Consider the following 15,966-nt stretch of genomic DNA (forward strand, 5'->3'; position numbering starts at 1 on the left):
AAGAAGTATGGGCAAGGGCATGAGACGAGATAGTAAGCCATGATGGACTCCAGTCCCCATAAATCATAAAGTGCCTAGGGGCGCAGCGGCATTTGCACCCACTTTGCACACCCGAGGCACTTTGGTATTACAAAAGGGCTGCAGACGCTTGTGCGGCCCCTTCAGTAATACCGCTGGCGCACATAAAGCGCCAGCACTATCTTCAAGGGGCCATTCCCTCATGACCATGGGGTTGTGCCCCATGGAAATGGGGGAATCCCTTTGCCTCTGTGCCCGCGCCGTATTTCCGATGAGGTAAAAAAGCCCTCAGGAGGCGCACTGACAGTGCTCCACCTAAAAGATGGAGCACTGTCAGTGCGCTCCCTGGGAGCAGCCCTCTTGAGGGGGGAAACGGGGTCCTTTGAACCCCCAGACATCCCCTTGTAGGCGGGTGCAGTCACTGACTGCACTCGCCTGCAAAGAGATCTCTACTCCCCTTTAATAGTGCAGGTGGTTTGCAGCCAGCACAGTGAAACACGGAGCGGCTTCAAAGCAGCCGCTCTGTATTTCATGTGAATGCGATGCCCCACTGCAGTACGAGTTCGCTACAAATGAGATATTTGGCATACCCTAAATTTCTTTGGACATTGAATGTCCCATATATGTAGAAGTGTCACACAGTTCCTAAGGACCAATTCAAAATTTAGTTTGCGCACCCAAGGTTTTCAAAAACAGTAAAGCTGGATATGACAATATACCATTGTTGCACCTACAATGGTAATGCATTTTAACAAGAGGCAAATTGCTTCATGAAAACTAGCATGGGATGGTATCAGGTCTGAAATTGGCGATCATTTATATGGATAACTTTGAACAATCTTTCATCTTTAACAATAACCCCTTCCAACAAAGGGTTAATTTGTGGAAAAGGTATATAGACAACATTTTGCTGATATGGATTGGAGACAAGACGGAGTTGGATCGCTTCCACAACTGGCTGAACCAATGTGACAATGACATCAAATTCACACTACAATCAGATGCAAATGAGATAGCATTCCTTGACATCAAAATATGCTGTGAGAATAAGGAACTCTACACTACACTGTACCGTAAGCCGTCGGAACGCAACTCCCTCCTGAGGTATAATAGCCACCACCCACGGACACGGCTCGGCAATCTTCCAGTAGGCCAATTTTTGCAGATCAGGAGAAACTGTACCAAAATGGAAGACTACATGAAAGAATCCGACGACCTCAGCACTAGACTACTATCAAGGGGCTATCCGTAAAGAATGGTAAAACGAGCGCAGAAAAGGGCCCGGTTCAGTACATGAGAAGACCTGTTGATCCCTAAGGACAAGAATGATATATCACTACAGAGGATAATCTGTGTAACAACCTTCTTGATGAGGAGCAATGCTATAAAGAAGATTATCAACAAGCACTGGAACCTGGTCTGGAGGACATTGAACAGCCAATGCCTCCTATGCATGCCTTCAGGAAAGCGAAGAGCATCAAGGATCATGTGGTCCATTCCTTTTTGGCTACTGAAACCGAACCTACACTTCAATCCATGTGGAACCTACCACGGGTCAAGGGACGCCATAAATGTGGCCTGTGCAAAGCCTGTCAAACTATGATTCAGACCAAAAACGTTTACCTACAAACAGCAGAAGATTGTCCTACAATCCTTCACTAACTGTACCTCTGTGAACGTTATTTATGCCATCGTCTGCTCCTGCGGTCTACTCTATGTGTGTCAGACACAGCAGAAAATCAACGCCAGAATATTACAACACCAAAACAGGATATGATGCTCGGTCCAGGGGGTCCCACTCGTCGAACCCTTCTCTGATATAGACCAGCTTCAGTGACTGGTTTTAGAAAAAGCCAAACTAGGACCAATAGGAGGGGCCATTGAGTCAATCCTCAACACACGTGAAGCAAAATGGATGATACGTCTGGACACCATCAACAATGGACTCAACAAACTAGAAACAAGTAACGCCCAATTAGCATGCCTAACCACGGAATTAACAATTCAGGTCTAATATTGCCAGTTTAACCGTACTTTACGGACTTCAGTCTATGCGGTTTTTTTAGTAGTACGCCATTGCACATACACAGACCACTGAGGATACAGGTCATGAGGTTATTAACTCTGCCAAAACATTGATTAACAAGGCCAGTTGGTACGCGAATACACAAACTTCCTTTTGATAACCAATGGGGTTTTGCCAGTATGTCTTTAGTGGCTAAGAATGTGATGTTGTATAAATGCACATATGGGATGCTAGTATATTTACCTGTTGTAAGCAATTGATGTAACCACAAGTTGCATGTTTGATATACTCCCTTTTTTTTATACACTCATGTTTGCCATACACACTACATGTCCCAATGCGGCCATGCCGACTGTTGCACAAGTGTATAAATACGGACCGTTTTTACACAATGTAGTGTCTAGTATCCACATTTAGACATGCTAATTTGAAATAGTATTAAGACAATATGTTGGTGCCACGGTGCCATTATAGAATTACTGTGTGATCATATCTGACGTGAATAACATCATACTCCACACATTCACGCACTGTAGTCCTCACAGGTGAATAATTTTCAGGCTCTTCTCTAACATGCATGTAGCTGCTGCATGATATCGAGCGTCACTCGGCGGCTTGAACGGTGATACGCCCTGCGTGTAGCGCCAGGAGCATATAGGAGGCAGGATTGTTCCATCCAGTTGATCTCATCTAGAGAAATTCGAAGAATAATATGGTGAGTGTTGTTACCCCTTGGACGAAGCGGTCAGTCCCCGTAAATGGCTAAAGATAGACTTTGACTTTCCGCCACGCACCCAGTCCTTCTTATAGCATGTGCGGCTATCTTCTGAATGCATTCCCATATTGCTATATGGCGTCCATAGGATGCTTCATCACAATAATCACAATACCATACTCTCACAAGTCACTTTTTAATCAAACGTCCGCATGTACCAATAACCAGACACCTTGCTCAACTCTGTAAACTCGAAATGGAGCTAATTTCCTCTGTGCACTACCACTATTGATGTAACAAGGCCAATGACACTGCTCATTAAGATAGCATGCACACCATCCCGGATTTAAACCGAGTTCCAGAATCACCAGGGTCATAGCATGTTTGACCCTCGCGTGCTACCTCAGTTTACCCATCGGGTCCTGATTTTCCTCCTCCTCTACCCTCTGTTAGATTTGATCTGCAGACTCCCTTGATTCATTTGGGATATCAGAGACTTCAATATGGATTTGTTCCACTTAACCTTTGGATGTATGCCTCACCTGGACCAAACCCGCTGCAGTTTCACTAGTAAGTGACTGCCTCTCATGGGTAATTTTTCAGTTGCCAGTTTTTCACCATCTAGATAGTTCAGTTGGTTGACAAGCACCTCATTCTTTACAGGTGTTCTCTCACTACTGCCGTCATGAGCCTGGGAACCACTCTGTCCATTGTCCTCCACCAGCAAATTGTGAGAGGCCCCGATCCATTCATGGTAACTATATGGATAAATGGAGCAGTACCACGTTGGTCACTGGCCTGACATTGTTTTTATTCTTTTTTTATTATGGTCCTGATGCACCGCCCTCTTTGTCCCCGTTAGGTGTCCCCCGCACTCCCCATATACGTCCTGAGGAAGACCCCGCCTGTAAGGGTCTAAAGAACCTACACACACAGGGGTCGAAACGTCAACACTTTATTTCTGCCAGTTTCTCTCAACAGTACTTACATTACTGTGGACCTGTATGCTACATGGCTAAATATGTACAGATGTTAAAAAATGTAAAAAATATCTTCTTGTTTCTAGGGCATGTAAACAGCATATGCTTCAACGTTTGATAGTGATATCTTTATCACTACGTGTACTTTGCCTACCTCACTCAAATCACTTTATTTCCCCCCTTTGTTTCCCCCTTTCGGGCACTCTAATGATAATGCTCTTTACAATAAATTGATGTTATGTAATACGTTTTTGACGATATGCTAACCGCTTTCAGTGTGATTAAATAACACTGGACAACTGATTCAGTCTTGCACTAATTTTGTGGTTTAGACTACTATTGTATGTTTTCCCTTCTTTGACACAATTCTGATGTTCTTATTCTGGGACCACCTTAATATATACTAAATTTTAAGCTTTATCTCCTTTCCCTAAAATAACACAATCACCATGGTAGTCAAGAGAATCCCCCCATAGGGACCAGTTTATTGTTTATTTATTGTCCAGCCCAGTTCCCTGGGTTACTGAGTTGGCCCTTTTTCTATTTAAAGAAAGGCTATGAGACAACAGCACTGCCCTCTCTAGAGGTTTAAAGGCTGCCCAACAGAACCTCTGCCCAGGCCTCTAGCTTCCAGCCGTTCCTCTTCCAGGTCTCGCTTGATCGACAATCCAAGTCCTGTAAAGTGAAACTTCTCCTTCTGAAAAGGGAATGAAAGGGGCCAGTATTCCTTTGTACCTTGGATCAAGTATGCTTTACCAGTTGCATCCCCTCCTCTTTCAAGGACTTATAAAGTGATTGGACTGCTCAAACAGACATTTCAGCATGTAGTATGTCGAGTTCCAATGTGTTGCTACCTGCCACTTCCTGGTTGAGGGATTTAACTGGTATTCTATTAGCACCCTGAAGGATCCTTAATTGTTTCCGGATGTTAAAAGAATACCAGAAGTGAGTACATATTCTTCAGCAGGTGTCTAGCATGTTGCTGTCCTCTTTGTTGAGAAAGTCCTGACAATCAGATTCCTGCAATGCCTCATACACAGGACCCTGAAATATCCACCATCTGACATGGCCTTGACTATATTACTGCCATTGTCTATAGCAAGAAATCCAATTCTGAGACCTCTGGGTTGAAACCATTCAAGCACCTTGCTTTAAATTCTTCCAAGATATTTACAGCTGTATGGGATTTCTCCATGATGGACCGAATGTGGATCAATGTCACACACTCAGCCCAGTCCAAAGATCTGGGCCCAAATCCATCGTTTTTTTGCACTCCACACCACCCCGGGTTAGACAATGGCGATTCGGTCCATCACCTGTTGTTTTTGCAAATTCCGCCCTAAGTGCGCTGGGGATGCCCAGACGTGGGTCCCAGAGCCTCCACACCACTGGAGTCAAGCTAGCCGGGCTGATGAGAGGTGTTACCTCGAAACCGGTCCGGTCCTCGGATGCTTGATTCCGGTCTGGGAAAGATATGGCTGTTGTAGTTCGGACTGGACTGTTCCCATGGGGCACAGGGTCAGAGCTGATTTGCATAAAGCCATTATCTGACCCAGGGTGGTGTGGAGTGCAAAAAACGATGGATTTAGGCCCAGATCCTTATACTGGGGTGAATGTAAGACATTGATCTACATTCTGTCCATCAAATTGTTTTTTGTAATTTTCTCCCTGAGTGTACTGGGGTAGCTCAGACGTGGGTCCCAGAGCCTCCACACCACTGGAGTGAAGCTAGCCGGGCTGATGAGGTGTTACCTCGAAACCGGTCCGGTCCTCGGATGCTTGATTCCGGTCTGGGAAAGATATGGCTGTTGTAGTTCGGACTGGACTGTTCCCATGGGGCACAGGGTCAGAGCTGATTTGCATAAAGCCATTATCTGACCCAGGGTGGTGTGGAGTGCAAAAAAACGATGGATTTAGGCCCAGATCCTTGTACTGGGGTGAATGTAAGACATTGATCTACATTCTGTCCGTCAAATTGTTTTTTGTAATTTTCTCCCTTTCTTGCGTGGGAACACCCCCCCCATACATTATATCTGGCGCAGGTAAAATGTGCCGCAGGAGTTTTCAAACTGACGCTTCTACCTAGATGAGTCACTGTACAATCTTTTCTTTGTGTCACAGGTTTTGTAGTACTGATATCGTATATTGTTGTTTTTATTAGATGTTATTGTGCAACTAGTTGTCCTGAAGATGGTCCCAAGGATCCATGTGACCACCAGGGACCGAAACGTCGACGTGTGAACACTGTTTTTGCTCAAATCATTTAATTTGATTTTTGTAGATCCATTGAAGATGTGCAATGCCCATTTTGAACATGGCTATTTGTAAAACCCATGTATAATGCGAAAGGTGTTCCTCCTACCATATTGTTCGAAATTATTGGTAATTTCTGTTGCCAACAATCAACTGAAATAAAATTCATGTATTATTAAAGAACTTGATCTTTTTTGATAAACTGTTGTTATCATTCAAGCCCCTGTGACTATCACAAATTAAGTGTTCATGGATATGACACGATCAAATACTAAAGTTATTGTATGAATGACTCCTTTAGGGATACTTTTTGCTATTGTTATTGACGATACCCAGTCCCTAGGGGATTATTGGGTGGCTCTATTGTTTTTGAAGTTATAAGCGCAGACGTTGTCTGCAAGGGCCCTTTTGAAAAAAGCGGTTTGTTTTGTGTTGTTGTAAGTCTGTACATAAGCTCACCAGTACATTGTATATAGTATTTTGTGTGTTTTCTGTTGTTAAGTGTGTTATGTACCACTATCTATTGCATACCGAATTATTTGTTGACCATGCACCTACTATCATCTTCAAATGTCTGAACATGAAACTATCACATATACGGATGATCTAAAACAAGAGTAGAAGTATAATTCGAAATGATACCGGGATCTAATTGTGCCAACATAGGATAAATTAAATTGCAAAAGAAACTCATTAGAACAGAGTTACACGCAAAATTCTTAAGAGATTGTCTGAGTAATAACATCTTTCCCATTGGTCTTCAAGTCAGAAACATCCCCTGTATTTTTTTGGAAGATGAACAATACAAAACAGGATTTAGTTTTGTTTCCAATAAATGCTCAAGAAGCTGGATGGTGCTCAGTATTGAGACTGCATTACGTCTTATTGATTAACTCAAAGCTGAAATCAGTGACTTAGAAAAACAGATTCGTGAGGACTCTTCGGTCAATGACTCCAACGATTTCCTCACAAAATTAGATCAAACACAAGCTGATTTCCAGCGCATCAATATTTTGAAAAAAACTGAAAAACTGCAGAAAGATCTAAAAAACTATAATCGTGAACGCACCTACCCATATCTAAAGAAAGACTTTTTCCAAAATACAGGCACTCAAGGTAACTGGGCCCCGAAACACACCACGTTTTCTGACTCGGGCTCTTCCAGCTCTGACGATAATAGCAGTAGAGGACCACCTTTCAGACCCAATAGAGGGACCTGTGCCGGGCCTTTTTTAGGACGGGGTCAATCACCACAAAGGGGACGAAGGGGACGAACACGAAATCCCAGGAGAGGCTGGTTTCACAACCAGTACGCACCAGGGTTTCGTCAAACCAGAAACAACTACTACGAGTGGTAATCCCCCCCGTACAACCACTAATGATGGATGCCAGACAAAACTCAAACATGGAAATTGTCCCTATTTTCAATTTGTCCTCCTATGAATTAAATGAAAAAGAGATCGAGGTTCTTAGCCATGGCTTTGTATTTGTTCCAACTAACAGGAACAATGTATTCTGTACACTGGTTGAAGCCCATAAACTCTTTCGTACCATCCGATTGAAATACTTTTTTCATAACACCCCTGTAACAAGTGCAACCAACGTTAGTGGGTTGAAATGCCCTTCTACATTTTTTCCGCCCAATAACCTAATGCCAAAAGACCTAATCACATTTGAAAACGTGGTACTGACTGAAATTGAGCAATTATTCCTGGACAAAAAATTTGTCAAATTCAATTTATCTAAGAACGAAATGGACATCATAAAATCTCTGTCAGCACGTGATGATCTTATAGTGAAACCGGCAGACAAAGGGGGTGGGATCATTATACAGAATAAAAGTGATTATGACCTTGAAGCTCTGAGGCAATTGGGCAATCCTGCACATTATTAAAAACTATCAGGGGATCCGACACCAAGAATACGCAAGACTATCCTAGATTTAACATCTATAGGACAAGAAGGGCTATGGCTCAGAAAAAAAGAATTTGAGTATATCAACAAAAATGACTACAGTATTCCAGCGTTTTATACGCTGCCGAAAATTCATAAAAACAGTCAACACCCCCCAGGATGACCTATTGTGGCGGGGTGTCAATCAGTATTGCAGCCACTAGCTGAATATGTTGACTTTTTCTTGAGACCTTTCGTGAGCAATACTAGATCACTTACACAGGACAGTAGAGATGTGATAATAAAATTGGAGGATGTAATGTTCAACCCTGCTAACAACATTTTAGCCACTATGGACATTGAAAGTCTATATACGAGCATTCCGATCAATGAAGCTCTTATAGTCATTCAAGATGTATTAGAACGAAGACCTAGCCCTCATCAAGTTCCTACTTGGTTTATTACCAAGTGTGCCAAAATTGCATTAGATGAGAATTATATTCTATTCTATAATGACTTCTATGTCCAGCTCCAAGGCGTGGCCATGGGCGCGATTTTCGCGCCTAGTATAGCTAACTTGTTTGTCGCAGCCTTTGAAGAAAGGGTCATTTACAATAATAATCCCTTCAGCCCAAATTTAGTTCATTACCTACAATATATCGATGATATATGTATAGTATGGGAGGGCTCTCAAACTGTACTAGAATAGTTCCACACAGGGTTGAATGATTGTGACCCTTTCCTACAGTTCACACTGGAACACAATGCCAATTCCATCAATTTTTTAGATTTACAGATTTCACACCAAGAGGGAGTATTGATTACAAGTTTATACACCAAACCTACAGCACGCAATACATTGCTGAAGTATAATAGTCATCACCCCCGCAATTTGCGAGACAACCTCGCTTTTGGTCAGTTCCTTCGTATCCGTCGGAACTGTACCAAAAGGGAGGATTACTTTAGAGAAGCTAAAACTCTCCAATCAAAACTAGTGATGAGATCATACCCCTACAGACTTGTCAAACATGCCATGAAAAGGGCTTGGTACTATGATCGACAAGCCCTTTTAAACAAAAACAAATGTGAGTCAACTAACACAGACATAGTACAACCTATCACTTGTGTTTTGACCTTTGGCACTGAATCTCAGCAGATCAAAAAAGGTAGAAACTTGCGTGACCATTTATTTTATTTGTTTATTTGTGGGGTATTTCTAGAGCGCGACGTTCGCTCCGGAGGGAGCATCTTGGCGCTGAGGATACTAAATGAACCAGTCCAAGAGGATTAGATGGAAGCTTTGGAGTGATCGTCCGGGAGATTAAAGATCCATGTCTTTAGAAGCTTTCTAAAGGGTTTTTCCTGGGTTTGTTGTCTGAGGGTTTTGGGCAGTTTGTTCCACTAGTAAAGGCATATAAAGAACCCATTCCCAACACTATCACTAACTTGTGGGGGCTAGCACCAATTTTAGGTCATTATCCCTGCGGCAATTGTGCAGCGTGCCCTACCACAGAAATGATGAAAAGCTGTTATCTAAATGGAAAAATTATAATTTTCAAATATCACTCAAACTGTCTCACAAAGAATGGTATTTACTGTATAAGATGCCCATGTTCCTTGATGTATATAGGAAAGACTACTCAAGAAATTAGAAAACGTATTCTAAAGCACCAATCACGAATCCGTTGCAATGTTATGTCCGCTGCCTTAGTCGAGCACTATAATAAATGTGCACATTCACCCTCAGATATGTCATGGTTTGTTCTAGAAGTGGTGAAGAGCACAAAGAGAAGACATTGTGTGGACAGATTGCTCACACAGAAGGAGAATAATTGGATATGGTCTGGTGATACTGTTGAAAAGGGACTCAACTCCTTAATTTAATGGCACTCATTAGCAGTGTTGGGGTAACTTCTGTATTGTTATAATTGCCCCTCTGTTGATAAATGTACCTCTCTACCAACACTCGGCTGAGTGTTAGGCTGTTTTTCTCAGGTTAAAACCCTGGTATTGGCTGTGTTACTTCAGCTTTTTTGACACAATACATGTGATACTTTGCTGAACTTTGATAATATCGGGATTTAGATCTTCTCAGATTTTCATTCTCAAAACGAGGCGGATAGAAACTCTTTTCCCACTTTTGATTTGATGTTCCCTGTCTTCCCTTGATAATTATGCCCGTGGACATATCGGTTGATTTCCCATTAATGTTTGCCTGCATGGGAATTGTGACTTGCAGTATATTCACAACCCACTATAAGATGGCGGCCAGTTTCATCGATTTGACACCTTTGAGCCACTATGAGTATTTCCCGTTCCAACATGGCCGCACTATTCCACGCTGATTGGCGTCTGACGTCAACGCATCTCGTCTTGTTTATGGAACAGACGCGGACATTGACTGTTGCCAGAACTTTGTAGTCAGGCGTTCCGGGACGGGTTTTTCTATTCCCGTATGTGAGGTGAGCGAGAAACCGCTATGCAGGTCTTACGGAGTTCTCTTAGCGTAGTTGGGCTCTAACTTTGTTGTTATTTGCTGGGACCGTTATATCAGATACCGCTTTTATATGAGGGATAAACTTACGAATTTGTGCTGATACCTATGTTTGTTGCATAGTTAGCTGGCAATTCTTGTCCGTATTTGAGGTGGCGTTCTATTTAATGTGATACAATATTTCATTTTTACAGATCACTTTTGAGACCAACACACGTGAGTGAATATCAGACAGTTATACCTTACACGTGGTGCTGGTGATGGTAGTGTCTAGCTGTATAGTTGACTGGTAATGGTCTTAGGTGACACATACTTTAATATGACATTTGACTTCATGTTTTTCAGGTCACAACTAAAAAAAAAACAGCACTCGTGAGTGACTATGAATTGGTTATTTCACACATGTGGTGTTGGTGATGGTAGAGATTAGCTGCATAAACCCCCATTAGACACTCATTTTGGTATTTTGCACCCTGTTTCACAGATGGCTGATTGGTTGGTCTATCTTGCATAGTGTGATTCAGTTGACAATTGAAATTTGTAAGTATTTGTCGATTGATACTTGTATTGATTAATAATTAAATTTAGGTGACTTTTTATCTATGGTCACTTTTTATCTATGGTTTATGTAGTGTTGTATAGTTCATTATTGTCCTTCTAGTGTGAGCACACTGTACAGTCTTTTCTTTGTGTCACAGGTTTTGTAGTACTGATATTGTATGTTGTTGTTTTTATTAGATGTTATTGTGCAACTATTTGTCCTGAAGATGGTCCCAAGGATCCATGTGACCACCAGAGACCGAAACGTCGACGGTGAACACCGTTTTTGCTCAAATCATTTAATTTGATTTTTGTAGATCCATTGAAGATGTGCAATGCCCATTTTGAACATGGCTATTTGTAAAACCCATGTATAATGCGAAAGGTGTTCCTCCTACAATATTGTTCGAAATGATTGGTAGTTTCTGTTGCCAACAATCAATTGACATAAAATTCATGTATTATTAAAGAACTTGATCTTTTTTGATAAACTGTTGTTATCATTCAAGCTCCTGTGACTTTCACAAATTAAGTGTTAATGGATATGACACGATCAAATACTAAAGTTATTGTATGAATGACTCCTTTAGGGATACTTTTTGCTATTGTTATTGACTTTGCAAATATGACACAACATGGTGCATTTTTTACACCGCTGACGCACCAGCGGCGTGAAAGTGACGCAAGGCCTCATGAATAAGGACTCCAGTGTGCAGTGATACACATTTAATCAGTTGCTTAACAACTGGCCCACATGTCTGTCATCATGTAGATAGTCTGAACAGCACTCTGCTGTGTGTCTTGGCCAACCAAATGCAGCACATCATGATGGAGCATCTTGCTCCGAGGGGCACAGTTCCATTGCAAAGTAGCTCACTGGCTGAACAGGACACCAATCTGCAGTGTTGGTGTGGAAGGAGTCCAGAGCCAGGAAAGGTTCTCCAAGAAGAAGTATGGGCAAGGGCATGAGACGAGATAGTAAGCCATGATGGACTCCAGTCCCCATAAATCATAAAGTGCCTAGGGGCGCAGCGGCATTTGCACCCACTTTGCACACCCGAGGCACTTTGGTATTACAAAAGGGCTGCAGACGCTTGTGCGGCCCCTTCAGTAATACCGCTGGCGCACATAAAGCGCCAGCACTATCTTCAAGGGGCCATTCCCTCATGACCATGGGGTTGTGCCCCATGGAAATGGGGGAATCCCTTTGCCTCTGTGCCCGCGCCGTATTTCCAATGAGGTAAAAAAGCCCTCAGGAGGCGCACTGACAGTGCTCCACCTAAAAGATGGAGCACTGTCAGTGCGCTCCCTGGGAGCAGCCCTCTTGAGGGGGGAAACGGGGTCCTTTGAACCCCCAGACATCCCCTTGTAGGCGGGTGCAGTCACTGACTGCACTCGCCTGCAAAGAGATCTCTACTCCCCTTTAATAGTGCAGGTGGTTTGCAGCCAGCACAGTGAAACACGGAGCGGCTTCAAAGCAGCCGCTCTGTATTTCATGTGAATGCGATGCCCCACTGCAGTACGAGTTCGCTACAAATGAGATATTTGGCATACCTAAATTTCTTTGGACATTGAATGTCCCATATATGTAGAAGTGTCACACAGTTCCTAAGGACCAATTCAAAATTTAGTTTGCGCACCCAAGGTTTTCAAAAACAGTAAAGCTGGATATGACAATATACCATTGTTGCACCTACAATGGTAATGCATTTTAACAAGAGGCAAATTGCTTCATGAAAACTAGCATGGGATGGTATCAGGTCTGAAATTGGCAATCATTTATATGGATAACTTTGAACAATCTTTCATCTTTAACAATAACCCCTTTCAACAAAGGGTTAATTTGTGGAAAAGGTATATAGACAACATTTTGCTGATATGGATTGGAGACAAGACGGAGTTGGATCGCTTCCACAACTGGCTGAACCAATGTGACAATGACATCAAATTCACACTACAATCAGATGCAAATGAGATAGCATTCCTTGACATCAAAATATGCTGTGAGAATAAGGAACTCTACACTACACTGTACCGTAAGCCGTCGGAACGCAACTCCCTCCTGAGGTATAATAGCCACCACCCACGGACACGGCTCGGCAATCTTCCAGTAGGCCAATTTTTGCAGATCAGGAGAAACTGTACCAAAATGGAAGACTACATGAAAGAATCCGACGACCTCAGCACTAGACTACTATCAAGGGGCTATCCGTAAAGAATGGTAAAACGAGCGCAGAAAAGGGCCCGGTTCAGTACATGAGAAGACCTGTTGATCCCTAAGGACAAGAATGATATATCACTACAGAGGATAATCTGTGTAACATCCTTCTTGATGAGGAGCAATGCTATAAAGAAGATTATCAACAAGCACTGGAACCTGGTCTGGAGGACATTGAACAGCCAATGTCTCCTATGCATGCCTTCAGGAAAGCGAAGAGCATCAAGGATCATGTGGTCCATTCCTTTTTGGCAACTGAAACCGAACCTACACTTCAATCCATGTGGAACCTACCACGGGTCAAGGGACGCCATAAATGTGGCCTGTGCAAAGCCTGTCAAACTATGATTCAGACCAAAAACGTTTACCTACAAACAGCAGAAGATTGTCCTACAATCCTTCACTAACTGTAACTCTGTGAACGTTATTTATGCCATCGTCTGCTCCTGCGGTCTACTCTATGTGTGTCAGACACAGCAGAAAATCAACACCAGAATATTACAACACCAAAACAGGATATGATGCTCGGTCCAGGGGGTCCCACTCGTCGAATCCTTCTCTGATATAGACCAGCTTCAGTGACTGGTTTTAGAAAAAGCCAAACTAGGACCAATAGGAGGGGCCATTGAGTCAATCCTCAACACACGTGAAGCAAAATGGATGATACGTCTGGACACCATCAACAATGGACTCAACAAACTAGAAACAAGTAACGCCCAATTAGCCTGCCTAACCACGGAATTAACAATTCAGGTCTAATATTGCCAGTTTAACCGTACTTTACGGACTTCAGTCTATGCGGTTTTTTTAGTAGTACGCCATTGCACATACACAGACCACTGAGGATACAGGTCATGAGGTTATTAACTCTGCCAAAACATTGATTAACAAGGCCAGTTGGTACGCGAATACACAAACTTCCTTTTGATAACCAATGGGGTTTTGCCAGTATGTCTTTAGTGGCTAAGAATGTGATGTTGTATAAATGCACATATGGGATGCTAGTATATTTACCTGTTGTAAGCAATTGATGTAACCACAAGTTGCATGTTTGATATACTCCCTTTTTTTTATACACTCATGTTTGCCATACACACTACATGTCCCAATGCGGCCATGCCGACTGTTGCACAAGTGTATAAATACGGACCGTTTTTACACAATGTAGTGTCTAGTATCCACATTTAGACATGCTAATTTGAAATAGTATTAAGACAATATGTTGGTGCCACGGTGCCATTATAGAATTACTGTGTGATCATATCTGACGTGAATAACATCATACTCCACACATTCACGCACTGTAGTCCTCACAGGTGAATAATTTTCAGGCTCTTCTCTAACATGCATGTAGCTGCTGCATGATATCGAGCGTCACTCGGCGGCTTGAACGGTGATACGCCCTGCGTGAGCGCCAGGAGCATATAGGAGGCAGGATTGTTCCATCCAGTTGATCTCATCTAGAGAAATTCGAAGAATAATATGGTGAGTGTTGTTACCCCTTGGACGAAGCGGTCAGTCCCCGTAAATGGCTAAAGATAGACTTTGACTTTCCGCCACGCACCCAGTCCTTCTTATAGCATGTGCGGCTATCTTCTGAATGCATTCCCATATTGCTATATGGCGTCCATAGGATGCTTCATCACAATAATCACAATACCATACTCTCACAAGTCACTTTTTAATCAAACGTCCGCATGTACCAATAACCAGACACCTTGCTCAACTCTGTAAACTCGAAATGGAGCTAATTTCCTCTGTGCACTACCACTATTGATGTAACAAGGCCAATGACACTGCTCATTAAGATAGCATGCACACCATCCCAGATTTAAACCGAGTTCCAGAATCACCAGGGTCATAGCATGTTTGACCCTCGCGTGCTACCTCAGTTTACCCATCGGGTCCTGATTTTCCTCCTCCTCTACCCTCTGTTAGATTTGATCTGCAGACTCCCTTGATTCATTTGGGATATCAGAGACTTCAATATGGATTTGTTCCACTTAACCTTTGGATGTATGCCTCACCTGGACCAAACCCGCTGCAGTTTCACTAGTAAGTGACTGCCTCTCATGGGTAATTTTTCAGTTGCCAGTTTTTCACCATCTAGATAGTTCAGTTGGTTGACAAGCACCTCATTCTTTACAGGTGTTCTCTCACTACTGCCGTCATGAGCCTGGGAACCACTCTGTCCATTGTCCTCCACCAGCAAATTGTGAGAGGCCCCGATCCATTCATGGTAACTATATGGATAAATGGAGCAGTACCACGTTGGTCACTGGCCTGACATTGTTTTTATTCTTTTTTTATTATGGTCCTGATGCACCGCCCTCTTTGTCCCCGTTAGGTGTCCCCCGCACTCCCCATATCCGTCCTGAGGAAGACCCCGCCTGTAAGGGTCTAAAGAACCTACACACACAGGGGTCGAAACATCAACACTTTATTTCTGCCAGTTTCTCTCAACAGTACTTACATTACTGTGGACCTGTATGCTACATGGCTAAATATGTACAGATGTTAAAAAATGTAAAAAATATCTTCTTGTTTCTAGGGCATGTAAACAGCATATGCTTCAACGTTTGATAGTGATATCTTTATCACTACGTGTACTTTGCCTACCTCACTCAAATCACTTTATTTCCCCCCTTTGTTTCCCCCTTTCGGGCACTCTAATGATAATGCTCTTTACAATAAATTGATGTTATGTAATACGTTTTTGACGATATGCTAACCACTTTCAGTGTGATTAAATAACACTGGACAACTGATTCAGTCTTGCACAAATTTTGTGGTTTAGACTACTATTGTATGTTTTCCCTTCTTTGACAC

This window comes from Lissotriton vulgaris, unplaced genomic scaffold, assembly GCF_964263255.1.
Source record: "Lissotriton vulgaris unplaced genomic scaffold, aLisVul1.2 SCAFFOLD_1174, whole genome shotgun sequence".
NCBI classification, from domain to species: domain Eukaryota; kingdom Metazoa; phylum Chordata; class Amphibia; order Caudata; family Salamandridae; genus Lissotriton; species Lissotriton vulgaris.